The sequence below is a fragment of the Apium graveolens genome, chromosome 7, assembly GCF_009905375.1.
Source record: "Apium graveolens cultivar Ventura chromosome 7, ASM990537v1, whole genome shotgun sequence".
Classification (NCBI taxonomy): domain Eukaryota; kingdom Viridiplantae; phylum Streptophyta; class Magnoliopsida; order Apiales; family Apiaceae; genus Apium; species Apium graveolens.
The window spans coordinates 235,720,342-235,739,082 of record NC_133653.1 but is presented as its reverse complement, the minus strand read 5'-3'; positions in this window follow the sequence as shown (position 1 = coordinate 235,739,082).

Sequence of the window (18,741 nt, the reverse complement as noted above, 5' to 3'; positions counted from 1 at the left end):
CCAGCGCGAGAGCTAGGGGTTCAGGTTGATTGAGCTGAGCTAGTAGGCTTCTTTTGGGATAATTTAAGTCTGTAAAAGTTTGTAATAATGTTTAATACTCAGTTTTAAGTTTGGAATAGTTGGGATTTGAACATTTGTAATATAATAGTGTGTTTGGCTTGTGTGCATACTTTAACCTGTTGCGGTCCGTGGTGGTTGGTAAGTAGGGTCACTGCATATTATTATTATCTTTATTATTATTATAAGCAGGTTATAAATAAGGTATGTGTGGACCCCAAACTTCTGACCTGGGTTTGGAGGGCGCCACAGGTTTGGTATCAGAGCTACAGGTTATAAGTCACTGACACAGGCCTAGGTTGACGGGAATGGGTAGAGGGTTAGGATTAGAAGTAAGGAATAGAAAGATAGAACATCGAGAGGTTGAGTGCTTCAGTATATCAGGTATTACTGTAATTCGCGTTATGGTTCGAGATTCTTATATTCCGATATGATTTCAGATAGCAGCGATGGCCGACTCTTTTATTCCCGTATCAGCTGATTACTCAGAGCCTTCAGTTGGAGTGTCGTCTTCGGATCCACATCCTGTTGTTCCACCAGTGTTGGCTATACTACCTCCACCTGTGTTGCAGCCCATACCACTGCAGGCTATTCCACCTCCAGGCATGAGGCCACCTATCAGAGGACCCCCACCTGCTGATTCAGGCTTTACCGGTCATTCAGTCACAGGAGTACCTTTCCAGTTCTCTTCCTACCCTGTCCCATATCATCAGTTTGAGGCTTTCCTTATGGAGCAGCGATTCCTTCAGGGTCAGACTCAGGAGTTACTACATATTATGCGTACCAGAGAGGTTGGGAGTGGTGAGAGGTGACCCAGAGAGAGGCTACAGGCATTTCGTAGGACAGCTGCAGTGAGGATTGTTGAGGCTATATATAAGGACATCACCCCTGATTTCTTAGTAGAGTGGGCTAAGCGGGTTCTAGAAGAGCTTGAGGAGATTGGAGGTCCAGACTTGTCATGAGTCAGAGATTCAGAGATGGAGATGCTGAGCAGTGTTGTTATGGTTATGTAGTATGTACAGTAGTGTGTAGTGTGTATCAGTAGACTTTTGAGTTGTATTTATAGACTAGCGATGCTGACTAGTGAGTAGGTTATTGTACCCTTTTGCTTTTACTTCTAAAGCGTCTTTACGCTTGTACTACCTAAAACTTTTGATCTATATACATCAGTACCTTTTCTTTTCCAGCATTGTCATTTACTTTATTGCACCTGTTTTACTTTACCTTATTTATTGCACCAGTTATACTTCTGTGATACCATGTACCCCGTTTTCCACAACTGTTTATATTCTGTAAAGAAGCATGCAATTTACTTAGTTACAACTGTTTTCAAAAAGAGATATTTTTGCTTTACAAAAATTTTCTTTTTTGCAAAAGATTTGATTCAAAAGCTAAATAAGTTGCTTGATTATTTAGAGAAAAATGCCTCCCAGAAGAAATACCCGCACCAATACCCAGAATGAAGAAACCAACAACAACAATAACGACCAAGATGATACAAATCCAAATGTGAACCCAGGACCCATGGACCCAACAATAGCCCAGATTCTTCAAATCTTGGCCCAGCAAATAGTTCACCTGGCACAACAACAACAAAGGCAGACCAACCCCCAGGTAACTTTTAAAACTTTTCAGGCAATAAACCCACCAGAATTCAAGGGTTCCTTAGAGCCGATTGAAGTAAATGTGTGGTTAAAGGAAATAGAGAAGGCATTTGCCTTAGTAAAGGTGAAGGAGGAACCGAAAGTTGAGTTTGCAAGTTACTATCTGAAGAACGAGGCCACCTACTGGTGGGAGATGGTGAAGACAGTGGAAGGTACAGATGTTATTACTTGGGAAAGGTTTAAGGAATTGTTTTTAGAAAAGTATTTTCCTCAGTTTGTTCAGGATCAAATGGAGCTGAAGTTTTTAGAATTAAAGCAAGGGAACATGTCGGTAACAGATTATGAGGGTAAGTTTGAGGAATTGTCAAGGTATGTACCGTCGTATGTGGATACTGACAGGAAGAAGGCTAAAAGATTCCAACAAGGTTTGAAACCATGGATCAGAGGGAAGGTAGCCATTTTTGAATTGGATACCTATGCAGGAGTAGTACAGAAGGCTATGATCGCAGAGACAGAGAGTGAGATGTTCCAGAAGGAAAAGGAAAGAAAGAAAAGGAAATTTGAAGGGAATAAGGGCCAGTCACAACCAGGGAAGGTTCCAAGTCTTAAGAAAGGAAAGTTTCAGTCAGGGAGAAATTTTAATTTCAGGAGACAAAATGCAGGAGACGGAGGCCAGAGCAACCGTCCAGTTAATACGAATCAGCCGAATCAGTTGAGACTAACTTTTCCGGATTGTTAAGTATGTGGGAAGAAGCATGGGGGAGTTTGTAATAAGTTGAATGTGGTATGTTTCAAATGCAACCAGAAAGGGCACTATTCGAGGGAGTGCCGAAATCAGCCAGCAAGAGAGCCAGCAAATAAGGACCAGCCTATCCGGAATCCAGCAGTAAAGGTTCCAATTATTGGATTTACGTGTTTTAAATGTGGGAAACCAGGACATATGGCCAGGGATTGCAAGACGTCGGCCCCAATCAGTAATGCATTAAGGATTATGGGATCTACCCCAACAGTGAATGAGACTCCAAGGGCTAGAGTTTTTGATATGTCTGTGAAAGATGCTATCCAGGAAACGGATGTCGTGGCAGGTACGCTTAATGTGAATTCTTTATGTGCCAAAGTGTTAATAGATTCGGGAGCAACCCGATCATTTGTTTCACAAGATTTTGTTAGTAAGCTAAATTGTCCAGTTGAGTGTTTAAATGAAATAATGACCGTGGAATTAAAAAATCAAGAACGTGTATCTGTTAATCAAGTTTGTGGGAATTGTGAGATTGAGATTTCTGGTAGTAAGTTTTGCGTAGATTTGATACCATTTAAGTTAGGGGAGTTTGACGTTATATTAGGGATGGATTGGTTATCTAAGCATGATGCCCAGATAGATTGTCGAAATAAGAAGGTAATGGTGAAGACGCCAGATGAAAGAATAGTAACATTCAAGGGTCAGAAACAAGTAAAGAAGTTCTTAACGATGATTCAGGCCAAGAAGTTACTATGACAAGGATGTGAGCATTTTGTAGCATATGTGATTGACAGAAGTCAAGAACCAACAAAACTTGAAGATATTCCAGTTGTGAATGAATTTCCAGACGTGTTTCCTGACGAGTTATCAGGACTTCCTCCAGATAGAGAAATTGAATTTGCGATCGACTTAGCACCTGGAATAGAACCAGTATCCAAGGCCCCGTACAGAATGGCGCCTATCGAGATGAAAGAGCTAGCGAAGCAATTGCAGGAGTTGTTAGAGAAAGGAGTAATCAGACCCAGCGTATCCCCGTGGGGAGCCCCGGTATTATTTTTTAAGAAGAAAGATGGAAGCATGAGACTGTGTATCGACTATAGGGAGCTCAATAAGCTTATAATCAAGAATAAGTATCCGTTACCCAGAATTGACGATCTGTTTGACCAGTTGAAGGGAGCCAAGTACTTCTCCAAAATTGATTTAAGATCGGGATATCATCAACTAAAGATCAAGCCAGAAGATGTACCAAAGACAGCTTTCAGAACAAGGTATGGACATTACGAGTTTTTAGTGATGTCTTTTGGATTGACCAATGCCCCAGCAGCGTTTATGGACCTAATGAACAGAATTTTCAAGGAGTATTTGGATAAGTTTGTTATTGTGTTTATAGATAATATATTAATTTATTTAAAGATGGAAGAGGATCATGCGGAACATTTGAGGACAACTTTGGAGATTTTAAGGAAAAAGAAGTTATATGCTAAATTCTCGAAGTGTGAGTTTTGGCTACAGGAAGTTCAGTTTTTAGGACACATAGTCAGTAACGAAGGGATCAAAGTGGACCCGGCAAAGATCGAGGCAATTATGAATTGGGAGAGACCGAGAACACCCACTGAGGTAAGAAGTTTCTTGGGATTGGCAGGATATTATCGATGATTCGTTCAGAATTTCTCAAGGATTGCAACACCATTGACAAAGCTTACACGAAAGAATGAAAAGTTTATATGGAACGACAAGTGCGAAGAAAGTTTTCAGGAGTTGAAGCAGATATTAATCACGGCACCTGTTTTGTCACTTCCAGACGATCAAGGGAATTTCGTAATTTATAGCGATGCTTCTCCCAAAGGACTAGGATGTGTTTTAATGCAGCACGAAAAGGTGATTGCGTATGCGTCAAGGCAATTGAAATCACATGAACAAAAGTATCCTACTCATGATTTGGAGCGAGCAGCCATAGTTTTCGCTTTGAATATTTGGAGACATTATCTGTATGGAGAAAAGTGCGAGATTTTCACGGATCACAAAAGCTTAAAGTACATATTCACACAGAAGGAACTTAATATGAGGTAAAGGAGATGGTTAGAATTGATCAAGGATTACGAATGCTCGATTAATTATCATCCCGGTAAGGCGAACGTTGTAGCAGACGCGTTAAGTCGGAAGGAAAAGTTAAATGAGTTATCAGTACCTGAAGAGATATATAAGGAATTTCAGAAATTAGAATTGGAAATTAGAGTTTGCAAGCCTGATGAAGCGAAAGTATACAGTATGACTTTCCAACCGGAGTTATTGGAGAAAATAAAGAAATGTCAGGAAGATGTAATGGATCAAGATATAAATCGTTTGGTAGGTGAAGAATTATGTACGCAAAAGGATGATCAAGGTATTCTGAGGTTTTCATCTAGAATTTGGATTCCACCGGTGACGGAGTTAAAGAATGAAATTTTACAAGAGGCACATAGTTCAAGATATTCCATCCACCCAGGGAGTACCAAAATGTACAGGGATTTAAAGGAGAATTATTGGTGGCCAAATATGAAGAGGGAAATTGCGGAATGGGTTAGCAAATGTTATACCTGTCAGAGAGTTAAAGCAGAGCATCAGAGACCAAGTGGATTGTTACAGCCATTGGAGATTCCAGAGTGGAAGTGGGAACATATTACCATGGATTTCATAGTTGGATTACCAAGGACAAGGGCTAATCATGATGCCATTTGGGTTATAGTGGATAGACTTACCAAGTCAGCTCATTTTCTGCCTATAAATGAAAGATTTTCGCTTGACAAGTTGGTCCATATGTACCTGAAGGAAATTGTAGTTCATCATGGAGTTCCTATGTCTATTGTATCTGATCGAGATCCAAGGTTTAATTCAAGATTTTTGAAGATTTTTCAAGAATGTTTGGGAACAAGACTGAATATGAGTACGGCCTATCACCCCCAGACGGATGGCCAAAGTGAAAGAACGATCCAGACAATCGAGGACATGTTGCGTGTTTGTGCTATTGATTTTAAAGGAAGTTGGGACGAACATTTACCTCTGGTAGAGTTTGCTTATAACAACAGTTATCAAGCCAGTATTGGTATGCCACCCTATGAAGCCCTTTATGGACGCAAATGCAGATCTCCAGTGCATTGGGACGAAGTAGGAGAACGCAAAATACTTGGACCTGAATTGGTACAGTAGACAAAGGAAGTTGTAGAAATTATCCAGAAGAGATTGATAGCCGCACAAGATCGTCAAAGAAAATATGCAGACCAGTCAAGGAAGGACATGGAATTTGAAAAAGGAAGCTTGGTATTACTGAAAGTATCACCATGGAAAGGACTAACAAGGTTTGGGAAGAAAGGAAAGCTAAGCCCAAGATATGTCGGGCCTTTTGAGATCCTAAAGCGCGTTGGCAAGGTAGCTTACGAATTGGCGTTACCACCGCACATGGAGCACATTCACAATGTTTTTCACATATCAATGCTTAAGAAGTACAATCCAGATTCCAGGCATGTAATAGAATATGAGCCAATAGAGCTTCAGGCAGATTTATCATATGTAGAGAGTCCGATAGAGATTCTAGAAGAAAGAGAGAAAGTATTAAGAAATAAAGTGGTAAAGTTAGTAAGAGTATTGTGGAGAAACCCAAAGGTTGAAGAGTCAACCTGGGAGTTAGAAAGTAATATGAGAGAAAAGTATCCTTATTTGTTTTCTTAGGAGATTCTGAGGACAGAATCCTTTTAAGGGGGGAAGGATGTAATATCCGGGATATATGGTGTAATTATTTTTGCTAATTAAATAAATATTATGTGTGTTCAGTATCTATTCTGTGAATTAATTGTTAAGTGTTATTTGTATTTGGATATTCAAAAATAATATTAATAGAGTATTTTAATTTTTATATGTCAAAAATAAAATATAGATAATTGTCATATCATCCGAATTATTTTTATGTTGATTTATGGATTTATAAGGATCATATGAAATTTATAAAATCTTTTTCCGAGCATTTAAAATCTATTTTATAAAAACGGGAACCAACCGACGTCATCCGTTGTTACGTTTTTGGAACCCGAAACTCTTCCGAGAACTCCTTCCTAACCTAATTATAATATTCCGAGCATATTCCATGTTTCGACTTTTTCGATCCGACGTACGGTTTGTTCTGCGCGGGTCCCGACGCAACATTTTCGATACAATATTCGTTTCGGTAAATCAATAAAACCCGTATTTTCGATAAACGGGAGCTTTTTAGTAAACTATCCCAATTATCACCTCGTAGTATGTGTAACCAGGCGCTGAGACCAAGACCGTAGTACAAATTGTACTGGTTTGGATAATTATCCCGAAAACCGATACCGTTTGGATCAGTTTTTATAACTAAACGTACCGTTTTATATCCGGAATGATCCAACGGGATACTAATTTTTCGTAATTATAAATAGTCTTTTCCCGTATTTTATTTCGTATCAAAATCATTTGCAGACAGATAATTATATAATTTTACAGAGAAAAATCATATATTCATAAACTGTACCAAGAATCAAACCAACTTTTGAAGGTGTTATTCATCTTTGTTTAAAAAGCTCGAGTACCAGATTTGAAGGTCTTGAAGAGCTCTATCAGATTCCATAACCTGTTTTAATGCAGAATCAAAGGTTAATTTTCTATATTTTTATTAAATTTCGAATTATTTTGATTAAAAATATGAATTTTTGTTCGGATGATTGTTTGTATGATTTGATGATTGCATGTTGTAGAGCTTGTTTTCCTGATGATTTTGGGCTTATTAGCTGTTGATTTATAGTGATTGTGTTCCTTATGAAATTTGCAATCGATTGGTATATTGTTCGTTAACAGAGGATTAGTGAATCGAAGGGAGTTGCATTTTGAAGTTTTCCGATGTTCGCCGGAAACCGGCGATGTTCTTGGCCAATTTCCGGCCAGAACAGGAATGATTAGAATGATTTGTTTGCATGAATATGTTCCTGGTGAAGTGTAGTTGTGATCTGGACAATTTGGTGGCCTGAGGTGGCCGGAATCGTGTTCTCCGGCCACACTCCGGCGAAGTCGACGGCGGGGCTGGCAAAATTGCAAACAGACCCCTGTAGTTTTAAAAACGATACAGTTAGGTCCCTGAAGTTTCCAGATTTTGCAAATTTAGGATTCCTGTTTTAAAAATGTATAAAAATCATAATTCCTCTTTATTTTTATTATAAAAATTCGTTTTTAATTTCTGAAAATTCTAAAAATTATTATTTTAATTCCAAAAATTATTTTTAATTCAAAAATAAATCTGAATTAATTAATTAATTAATTTCAGTTAATTTTTAATTGATTAATTGGTCAATTAATTCGAAAATTAATTGATTAATTGATTTAATTAATTATTAATTGATTTTAGTTAATTATTTAATTAGATTTAATTATTTAAAAATGATTTAAAAATTCTGAAAAATAGTTTCGAGCTTTAAAATATTATTCTAAATTATTTCCAAGGCTCGATAATTATTATAAAATTGTTTCGGAGCCAGAATTGGCCAACCGAACCCTGTTTATTATCCCGAAATTGATCCAACGGCCCGTTTTAATTCCGAAAAATGTTTTAAAAACCATTTTAATTACCAGAAAGCCTATTTATGACCCGAAACGTCTTTATAAATGATATGTCATTGATTATGTGACGTGTTATGTGTTATATGTGACATGGTTGATTGTCGGTCTATATATATTCAATGTTTACTGTTTATTGTGTAACTTTCAATCCGTTAATCGGATTTGGGTAAAACGAAGGGTAGGTAGAAGTATGTGTTAAATAGAATCATATGAGTTGAATATTGATAGATGCTTATGATATGTGAGCAGAAGAGGCAAGACGTAGGAAAGGGAAACAGGTAGTTGAGGAGTAAGACGGTTGAGATTGGAAGCGAGTGCAGTATAGTAAGCTAATACCAGGCAAGTGTTCTAAACTTTCTCGAGATATTGTCGTGATTGATATTCCTGTTTTATATTGCAAGTGCTTTGAAACACTGTACCCTAAACATTGGTTCCAGTTATTGATCTTGAGTCGTAGCCTGATTCTTTCTAGACCATTGATTGTTGTATACCCAAACACGAACCTCAAATATACGATACTACTCCACAAATACATACAAACTAAATACTATACACTAAATCGAGTTGCCCACATACTCAAACCATTGTATTTTATGCTTTGAAAGACCAACTCCTTGAAACCCTGAAACCTTAATTCATTGTTATCCAATTCTTTCATTACCTAGCATCTAAACTTTGAAAATACTTTTTCGATCCTTATGCAGATTAAAACCATTTCATTATGGAACATCAAATATTGTTAATGATTATGATTATTGTTTATTATTGTTTATTCTGTTATTATGTTAGAATTGGATTGTTTTTATAAAATTGTGGACCAGATTCGTGGTCAGACCATATAATGGTCAAGTTAGGCCAATGTGTGCCTTAGATCCAGTAGTTAGAGCAGTGCTGTGTGCTTTGCTCGGGGTTAGTGCATGACTGATCAGCAGCCTAACCTTAGTTTTTAACATGAAAATATAATATCCAATTCTAAATCATAATCCATTGTTCACTTGATATCATAACCATGTTCACCTGATGATCATTATCCTCAGTTTTGTCATTGTGACTTGCTGAGCTAGTTCGCTCATTTGTGCGATATTGTTTCTAATCTTTTCCAGTTAAGAAGGAATCGGTTGGTACCGAGGATCTCCAGTCCAGCGCGAGAGCTAGGGGTTCAGGTTGATTGAGCTGAGCTAGTAGGCTTCTTTTAGGATAATTTAAGTCTGTAAAAGTTTGTAATAATGTTTAATACTTAGTTTTAAGTTTGGAATAGTTGGGATTTGAACGTTTGTAATATAATAGTGTGTTTGGCTTGTGTGCATACTTTAACCTGTTGCGGTCCGTGGTGGTTTGTAAGTAGGGTCTCTACATATTATTATTATCTTTATTATTGTTATAAGCAGGTTATAAATAAGGTGTGTGTGGATCCCAAACTTCTGACCCGGGTTTGGAGGGCGCCACAGGTTTGGTATCAGAGCTACAGGTTATAAGTCACTGACACAAGCCTAGGTTGACGGGAATGGGTAGAGGGTTAGGATTAGAAGTAAGGAATAGAAAGATATAATATCGAGAGGTTGAGTGCTTTGGTATATCAGGTATTAGTGTAATTCGCGTTATGGTTCGAGATTCTTATATTGCGATATGATTTCAGATAGCAGCGATGGCCGACTCTTTTATTCCCGTATCAGCTTATCACTCAGAGCCTTCAGTTGGAGTGCCATCTTCGGATCCACGTCCTGTTGTTCCACCAGTGTTGGCTATACTACCTCCACCTGTGTTGCAGCCCGTACCACTGCAGGCTATTCCACCTCCAAGCATGAGGCCACCTATCAGAGGACCCCCAGCTGCTGATTCAGGCTTTTCCGGTCATTCAGTCACAGGAGTACCTTTCCAGTTCTCTTCCTACCTTGTCCCATATCATCACTTTGAGGCTTGCCTTATGGAGCAGCGATTCATTCAGGGTCAGATTCAGGAGTTACTACATATTATGCGTACCAGAGAGGTTGGGAGTGGTGAGAGGCGACTCAGAGAGAGGCTACAGGCATTTTGTAGGACAGCTGCAGTGAGGATTGCAGAGGCTACATATGAGGACATCGCCCCTGATTTCTTAGTAGAGTGGGCTAAGTGGGTTCCAGAAGAGCTTGAGGAGATTGGAGGTCCAGACTTGTCATGAGTCAGAGATTCAGAGATGGAGATGCTGAGCAGTGTTATTATGGTTATGTAGTATGTACAGTAGTGTGTAGTGTGTATCAGTAGAGTTTTGAGTTGTATTTATAGACTAGCGATGCTGACTAGTGAGTAGGTTGTTATACCCTTTTACTTTTACTTCTGAAGCGTCTTTACGCTTGTACTACCTAAAACTTTTGATCTATATACATCAATACCTTTTCTTTTCCAGCATTGTCATTTACTTTATTGCACCTGTTTTACTTTACCTTATTTGTTGCACCAGTTATACTTCTGTGATACCATGTACCCCGTTTTCCATAACTGTTTATATTCTGTAAAGAAGCATGCAATTTACTTAGTTACAACTGTTTTCAAAAAGAGATATTTCTGCTTTACAAAACTTTTTTTTATGCAAAAGATTTGATTCAAAAGCTAAATAAGTTGCTTGATTCTTTACAGAAAAGTGCCTCCCAGAAGGAGTACCCGCACCAATACCCAGAATGAAGAAACCAACAACAATAATAACAACCAAGATGATACAAATCCAAATGTGAACCCAGGACCCATGGACCCAGTAATAGCCCAGATTCTTCAAATCTTGGCCCAGCAAACAGTTCACCTGGCACAACAACAGCAAAGGCAGACCAACCCCCAGGTAACTTTTAAAACTTTTCAGGCAATAAACCCAACAGAATTCAAGGGTTCCTTAGAGCCGATTGAAGCAAATGTGTGGTTAAAGGAAATAGAGAAGGCATTTGCCTTAGTAAAGGTGAATGAGGAATAGAAAGTTGAGTTTGCAAGTTACTATCTGAAGAACGAGGCCACCTACTGGTGGGAGATGGTGAAGACAGTGGAAGGTACAGATGTTATTACTTGGGAAAGGTTTAAGGAATTGTTTTTAGGAAAGTATTTTCCTCAGTTTGTTCAGGATCAAATGAAGCTGAAGTTTTTAGAATTAAAGCAAGGGAACATGTCGGTAACAGATTATGAGGGTAAGTTTGAGGAATTGTTAAGGTATGTACCGCCGTATGTGGATACTGACAGGAAGAAGGCTAAAAGATTCCAGCAAGGTTTGAAACCATGGATCAGAGGGAAGGTAGCCATTTTTGAATTGGATACCTATGCAGGAGTAGTACAGAAGGCTATGATCGCAGAGACAGAGAGTGAGATGTTCCAGAAGGAAAAGGAAAGCAAGAAAAGGAAATTTGAAGGGAATGAGGGCCAGTCACAACCAGGGAAGGTTCCAAGTCTTAAGAAAGGAAAGTTTCAGTCAGGGAGAAATTTTAATTTCAGGAGACAAAATACAGGAGACGGAGGCCAGAGCAACCGTCCAGTTAATACGAATCAGCCGAATCAGTTGAGACTAACTTTTCTGGATTGTCAAGTATGTGGGAAGAAGCATGGGGGAGTTTGTAATAAGTTAAATGTGGTATGTTTCAAATGCAACCAGAAATGGCACTATTCGAGGGAGTGCCGAAATCAGCCAGCAAGAGAGCCAGCAAATAAGGATCAGCCTATCCGGAATCCAGCAGTAAAGGTTCCAGCGATTGGATTTACGTGCTTTAAATGTGGGAAACCAGGACATATGGCCAGGGATTGCAAGACACCACCCCAGTCAGTAATGCATTGAGGATTATGGGATCTACCCCAACAGTGAATGAGACTCCAAGGGCTAGAGTTTTTGATATGTCTGTGAAAGATGCTATCCAGGATACGGATGTCGTGGCAGGTACGCTTAATGTGAATTCTTTATGTGCCAAAGTGTTAATAGATTCGGGAGCAACCCGATCATTTGCTTCACAAGATTTTGTTAGTAAGTTAAATTGCCCAGTTGAGTGTTTAAATGAAATAATGACTGTGGAATTAGCAAATCAAGAATGTGTATCTGTTAATCAAGTTTGTGGGAATTGTGATATTCAGATTTCTGGTAGTAAGTTTTGCGTAGATTTGATACCATTTAAGTTAGGGGAGTTTGACGTTATATTAGGGATGGATTGGTTATCTAAGCATGATGCCCAGATAGATTGTCGAAATAAGAAGGTAATGGTAAAGATGCCAGACGAGAGGATAGTAATGTTTAAGGGTCAGAAATAAGTAAAGAAGTTCTTAACGATGATTCAAGCCAAGAAGTTACTACGACAAGGATGTGAGCATTTTGTAGCATATGTGATTGACAGAAGTCAAGAACCAACAAAACGTGAAGATATTCCAGTTGTGAATGAATTTCCAGACGTGTTTCCTGACGAGTTACCAGGACTTCCTCCAGACAGAGAAATTGAATTTGCGATCGACTTAGCACCTGGAACAGAACCAGTATCCAAGGCCCCGTACAGAATGGCGCCTGTCGAGATGAAAGAGCTAGCGAAGCAATTGCAGGAGTTGTTAGAGAAAGGAGTAATCAGACCCAGCGTATCCCCGTGGGGAGCCCCGGTATTATTTGTTAAGAAGAAAGATGGAAGCATGAGAATGTGTATCGACTATAGGGAGCTCAATAAGCTTACAATCAAGAATAAGTATTTGTTACCCAGAATTGATGATATGTTTGACCAGTTGAAGGGAGCCAAGTACTTCTCCAAAATTGATTTAAGATCGGGATATCATCAACTAAAGATCAAGCTAGAAGATGTACCAAAGACAGCTTTCAGAAAAAGGTATGGACATTACGAGTTTTTAGTGATGTCTTTTGGATTGACCAATGCCCCAGCAGCGTTTATGGACCTAATGAACAGAATTTTCAAGGAGTATTTGGATAAGTTTGTTATTGTGTTTATAGACAATATATTAATTTATTCAAAGACGGAAGAAGATCATGCGGAACATTTGAGGACAATTTTGGAGATTTTAAGGAAAAAGAAGTTATATGCTAAATTCTCGAAGTGTGAGTTTTGGCTACAGGAAGTTCAGTTTTTAGGACACATAGTCAGTAACGAAGGGATCAAAGTGGACCCGGCAAAGATCGAGGCAATTATGAATTGGGAGAGACCGAGAACACCCACTGAGGTAAGAAGTTTCTTGGGATTGGCAGGATATTATCGACGATTCGTTCAGAATTTCTCAAGGATTGCAACACCATTGACAAAGCTTACACGAAAGAATGAAAAGTTTATATGGAACGACAAGTGCGAAGAAAGTTTTCAGGAGTTGAAGCGGAGATTAATCTCGGCACCTGTTTTGTCACTTCCAGACGATCAAGGGAATTTCGTAATTTATAGCGATGCTTCTCACAAAGGACTAGGATGTGTTTTAATGTAGCACGAAAAGGTGATTGCGTATGCGTCAAGGCAATTGAAATCACATGAACAAAAGTATCCTACTCATGATTTGGAGCTAGCAGCCATAGTTTTCGCTTTGAAGATTTGGAGACATTATCTGTATGGAGAAAAGTGCGAGATTTTCACGGATAACAAAAGCTTAAAGTACATATTCACACAGAAGGAACTTAATATGAGGCAAAGGAGATGGTTAGAATTGATCAAGGATTACGAATGCTCGATTAATTATCATCCCGGTAAGGCGAACGTTGTAGCAGACGCGTTAAGTCGGAAGGAAAAGTTAAATGAGTTATCAGTACCTGAAGAGATATATAAGGAATTTCAGAAATTAGAATTGGAAATTAGAGTTTGCAAGCCTGATGAAGCGAAAGTATACAGTATGACTTTCCAATCGGAGTTATTGGAGAAAATAAAGAAATGTCAGGAAGATGTAATGGATCAAGATATAAATCGTTTGGTAGGTGAAGAATTATGTACGCAAAAGGATGATCAAGGTATTCTGAGGTTTTCATCTAGAATTTGGATTCCACCGGCGACGGAGTTAAAGAATGAAATTTTACAAGAGGCACATAGTTCCAGATATTCCATCCACCCAGGGAGTACCAAAATGTACAGGGATTTAAAGGAGAATTATTGGTGGCCAAATATGAAGAGGGAAATTGCGGAATGGGTTAGCAAATATTATACATGTCAGAGAGTTAAAGCAGAGCATTAGAGACCAAGTGGATTGTTACAGCCATTGGAGATTCCAGAGTGAAAGTGGGAACATATTACCTTGGATTTCATAGTTGGATTACCAAGGACAAGGGCTAATCATGATGTCATTTGGGTTATAGTGGATAGACTTACCAAGTCAGCTCATTTTCTGCCTATAAATGAAAGATTTTCGCTCGACAAGTTGGTCCATATGTACCTGAAGGAAATTGTAGTTCGTCATGGAGTTCCTGTGTCTATTGTATCTGATCGAGATCCAAGGTTTAATTCAAGATTTTGGAAGAGTTTTCAAGAATGTTTGGGAACAAGACTGAATATGAGTACGGCCTATCACCCCCAGACGGATGGCCAAAGTGAAAGAACGATCCAGACAATCGAGGACATGTTGCGTATTTGTGCTATTGATTTTAAAGGAAGTTGGGACGAACATTTACCTCTGGTAGAGTTTGCTTATAACAACAGTTATCAAGCCAGTATTGGTATGCCACCCTATGAAGCCCTTTATGGACGCAAATGTAGATCTCCAGTGCATTGGGACGAAGTAGGAGAACGCAAAATACTTGGACCTGAATTGGTACAGCAGACAAAGGAAGTTGTAGAAATTATCCAGAAGAGATTGATAGCCGCACAAGATCGTCAAAGAAAATATGCAGACCAGTCAAGGAAGGACATGGAATTTGAAAAAGGAAGCTTGGTATTACTGAAAGTATCACCATGGAAAGGACTAACAAGGTTTGGGAAGAAAGGAAAGCTAAGCCCAAGATATGTCGGGCCTTTTGAGATCCTAAAGCGCGTTGGCAAGGTAGCTTACGAATTGGCGTTACCACTGTACATGGAGCACATTCACAATGTTTTTCACATATCAATGCTTAAGAAGTACAATCCAGATTCCAGGCATGTAATAGAATATGAGCCAATAGAGCTTCAGGCAGATTTATCATATATAGAGAGTCCGATAGAGATTCTAGAAGAAAGAGAGAAAGTATTAAGAAATAAAGTGGTAAAGTTAGTAAGAGTATTGTGGAAAAACCCAAATGTTGAAGAGTCAACCTGGGAGTTAAAAAGTAATATGAGAGAAAAGTATCCTTATTTGTTTTCTTAGGAGATTCTGAGGACAAAATCCTTTTAAGGGGGGAAGGATGTAATATCCGGGATATATCGTGTAATTATTTTTGCTAATTAAATAAATATAGATAATTGTCATATCATCCGAATTATTTTTATGTTGATTTACGGATTTATAAGGATCATATGAAATTTATAAAATCTTTTTCCGAGCATTTAAAATCTATTTTATAAAAACGGGAACCAACTGACGTCATCCGTTGTTACGTTTTTGGAACCCGAAACTCTTCCGAGAACTCCTTCCTAACCTAATTGTAATATTCCGAGCATATTCCATGTTTCGACTTTTTCGATCCGGCGTACGGTTTGTTCTGCGCGGGTCCCGACGCAACATTTTCGATACAATATTCATTTCGGTAAATCAATAAAACCCGTATTTTCGATAAACGGGAGCTTTTTAGTAAATTATCCCAATTATCACCTCGTAGTACGTGTAACCAGGCGCTGAGACCAAGATCGCAGTACAAATTGTACTGGTTTGGATAATTATCCCGAAAACCGATACCGTTTGGATCAGTTTTTATAACTAAACGTACCGTTTTATATCCGGAATGATCCAACGGGATACTAATTTTTCATAATTATAAATAGTCTTTTCCCGTATTTTATTTCGTATCAAAATCATTTGCAGACAGATAATTATATAATTTTACAGAGAAAAATCATATATTCATAAACTGTACCAAGAATCAAACCAACTTTTGAAGGTGTTATTCATCTTTGTTTGAAAAGCTCGAGTACCAGATTTGAAGGTCTTGAAGAGCTCTACCAGATTCCATAACCTGTTTTACTGCAGAATCAAAGGTTAATTTTATATATTTTTATTAAATTTCGGATTATTTTAATTAAAAATATGAATTTTTGTTCGGATGATTGTTTGTGTGATTTGATGATTGCATGTTATAGAGCTTGTTTTCCTGATGATTTTGGTATATTATACGTCTGATTTGGAGTTCAATAACATGTTCAAATTTGAGTTTAATTTTCGAATTTTAAAATTAGGGTTTATAACCCGTATGAATGTTTTCAATTGAAATTTGGGGGTTTTTGATTTAGGGCTTATTAGCTGTTGATTTATAGTGGATTGTGTTCCTTATGAAATTTGCAATCGATTGGTATATAGCTCGTTAACAGAGGATTAGTGAATCGAAGGGAGTTGTATTTTGAAGTTTTCCGATGTTCGCCGGAAACCGGTGATGTTCTTGTTCAATTTCCGGCCAGAACAGGAATGATTAGAATGATTTGTTTGCATGAATATGTTCCTGGTGAAGTGTAGTTGTGATCTGGACAGTTTGGTGGCCTGAGGTGGCCGGAATCGTGTTCTCCGGCCACACTCCGGCGAAGTCGACGGCGACGCTGACAAAATTGCAAACAGGCCCCTGTAGTTTTAAAAATGATACAGTTAGGTCCCTGAAGTTTCCAGACTTTGCAAATTTAGGATTCCTGTTTTAAAAATGTTTAAAAATCATATTTCCTCTTTATTTTTATTATAAAAATTGGTTTTTAATTTCTGAAAATTCTAAAAATTATTATTTTAATTCCAAAAATTATTTTTAATTCATAAATAAATCTGAATTAATTAATTAATTAATTTCAGTTAATTTTTAATTGAGTAATTGGTCAATTAATTTGAAAATTAATTGATTAATTGATTTAATTAATTATTAATTGATTTTAGTTAATTATTTAATTAGATTTAATTATTTAAAAATGATTTAAAAATTCTGAAAAATAGTTTCGAGCTTTAAAATATTATTCTAAATTATTTCCAAGGCTCGATAATTATTATAAAATTGTTTCGGAGCCAGAATTGGCCAATCGAACCCTGTTTATTATCCCGAAATTGATCCAACGGCCCGTTTTAATTCCGAAAAATGTTTTAAAAACCATTTTAATTACCAGAAAGCCTATTTATGACCGGAAACGTCTTTATAAATGATATGTCATTGATTATGTGACGTATTATTTGTTATATATGACATGTTGGTTGATTGTCGGTCTATATATATTCAATGTTTATTATTTATTGTGTAACTTTCAATCCGTTAATCGGATTTGGGTAAAACGAAGGGTAGGTAGAAGTATGTGTTAAATAGAATCATATGAGTTGAATATTGATAGATGCTTATGATATGTGAGTAGAAGAGGCAAGACGTATGAAAGGGAAACAGGTAGTTGAGGAGTAAGACGGTTGAGATTGGAAGCGAGTGTAGTATAGTAAGCTAATACCAGGCAAGTGTTCTGAACTTTCTCGAGATATTGTCGTGATTGATATTCCTGTTTTATATTGCAAGTGCTTTGAAGCAGTGTACCCTAAACCTTGGTCCTGTTATTGATCTTGAGCCGTAGCCTGATTCTTTCTAGACCATTGATTGTTGTATACCCAAACACGAACATCAAATATACGATACTACTCCACAAATACATACAAACTAAATACTATACACTGAATCGAGTTGCCCACATACTCAAACCATAGTATTTTATGCTTTGAAAGACCAACTCCTTGAAACCCTGAAACCTTGATTCATTGTTATCCAATTCTTTCATTACCTAACATCTAAACTTTGAAAATACTCTTTCGATCCTTATGCAGATTAAAACCATTTCATTATGGAATATCAAATATTGTTAATGATTCTGATTATTGTTTATTCTGTTATTATGTTAGAATTGGATTGTTTTTATAAAATTGTGGACCAGATTCATGGTTAGACCATATAATGGTCAAGTTAGGCCAATGTGTGCCTTGGATCCACTAGTTAGAGCAGTGCTGTGTGCTTTGCTCGGGGTTAGTGCGTGACTGATCAGCAGCCTAACCTTGGTTTTTAACATGGAAATATAATATCCAATTCTAAATCATAATCCATTGTTCACTTGATATCATAACCATGTTCACCTGATGATCATTATTCTCAGTTTTATCATTGTGACTTGCTGAGCTAGTTAGCTCATTTGTGCGATATTGTTTCTGTTCTTTTCCAGTTAAGAAGGAATCGGTTGGTACCGAGGATCCCCAGTCCAGTGCGAGAGTTAGGGGTTCAGGTTGATTGAGCTGAGCTAGTAGGCTTCTTTTGGGATAATTTAAGTCTGTAAAAGTTTGTAATAATGTTTAATACTCAATTTTAAGTTTGGAATAGTTGGGATTTGAACGTTTGTAATATAATAGTGTATTTGGCTTGTGTGCATACTTTAACCTATTGCGGTCTGTGGTGGTTGGTAAGTAGGGTTACTGCATATTATTATTATTTTTATTATTGTTATAAGTAGGTTATAAATAAGGTGTGTGTGGACCCCAAACTTCTGACCCGGGTTTAGAGGGCGCCACACATATGTGTCGAGTGTATGCAAATGGAATGTGGTAGCCTATTCAACTGGGTTTTCAAGAACAAAGAAGCATTGCCATTCCATGCTATTATGAAGATATTCAAAGATGCTGGAATAGAGTAATGAAGTAGCATTGTATTAGACT